This window comes from Sapajus apella, unplaced genomic scaffold, assembly GCF_009761245.1.
Source record: "Sapajus apella isolate SASKATOON/1434 unplaced genomic scaffold, GSC_monkey_1.0 scaffold14992, whole genome shotgun sequence".
NCBI lineage: Eukaryota > Metazoa > Chordata > Mammalia > Primates > Cebidae > Sapajus > Sapajus apella.
The window spans coordinates 1-1265 of NW_022451913.1; the positions used below are offsets into that span (position 1 = coordinate 1).

The window sequence follows — 1265 nt, forward strand, 5'->3', positions numbered from 1 at the left end:
GGGCGTGGCCAGAGCAGGGCCATAAGGTGCAGCGGCGGGATGGGGGGGAGGAGATGCCTATGCTGTGAGAAGTCCGCGGGGGCGAGAAGGGGGCAGCGCCTGAGCTTCCCTCCATCTCGCTCTGGACTCCTTTTTTCCGTGTTATGGAAAGGAAACCGGCCAGTGAGGCTGGAGTAGCTCAGCTGTCTGCGAAATAGCACCTCCCCGAGAAGTCAACGGGGGATCCAGGAAAATTCTTTGCTATTGAAATTAATTTTTAGTTGGCCGTGCGCGGTGGCACATGCCTGCAGTTTAGCACTCTGGGAGGCAGAGGCGGGCCAATCACCTAAGGTCAGGAGTTCGAAACCAACTTTGCCAACATGGTGAAACCCTGTCTCTACTAAATATACAAAAAAAATTAGGTGAGCGTAGTGTTAGGTGTCTGTAATTCCAGGTACTTGGGATGCTGAGGCAGGAAAATCACCTAACCCTAGAAGGTGGAGGTTATAATTAGCTAACATAGTGCCACTGAACCCCAGCCTGGGCGACAGAGCTACTTGTCTCAACAACAACAAATTAGAAATAACTAAATACAGTGTTTTCTCTATAGAGTAGATTTTATGTTCAAAATAACATGTGATATTCATAATCTAGATGAGGTAAGATACAGCAGCTGTGTACTCTCGGTTAAAGCTCAGCTCTGTGATGCCTACATCATCCAGGACGAGCCTTAAGTCCTCGGCCTCAGGCAATGAACTTGGTCACCACACTCTTGACAACCTCCTTGACAATGGACCGCAACACTGGTTCCTCATACTCTAGCCCTAGGAGCTGGTACATGAGAGGAAGCTCCTGAGCACTGGCTCAAGACAGCATTAGCAGGAAGATATTGACCATCTGCAGGTCTTTGGAGCCTGTGGGGGAGGAGTTATTTTGAGATCTGACCTGAATGTCATAGATAATGGTGTCCCGGAACCAGAAAAGCCTGAAGTGAAGGACTTTGGCCAGGACAGTGTCCTGCTGCACTCCACGAATCCGACTGAAGGTGGGCTCTCTGCCTACCTTCGACAGCGAACACAGATCTGTGGACTCCGTACGCCATAGCGCGGCCCCCAGCAACAGCTTCAGTGTGGTGCCCATGCCCCATAGCATGACAAGTGGCCACCTACCAAGACCTTCCAGTTCTGGGACTTGTCTGATCTTGAGGCTGGCAGCACCAGAGGTGAGAAGGGGGTGCCAGCCCACCTCTACCCCACTCCAGCTAAGGTACTGCACCCTTCACACAA

General features: G+C 51.3%; 1 pseudogene; it reads right to left on the reverse strand.

The window, feature by feature from the left end:
• Positions 1-484: 484 nt before the first annotated feature.
• Positions 485-1259, reverse strand: LOC116548552 (annotated as a pseudogene).
• Between the last annotated feature and the right edge of the window lie 6 nt (positions 1260-1265).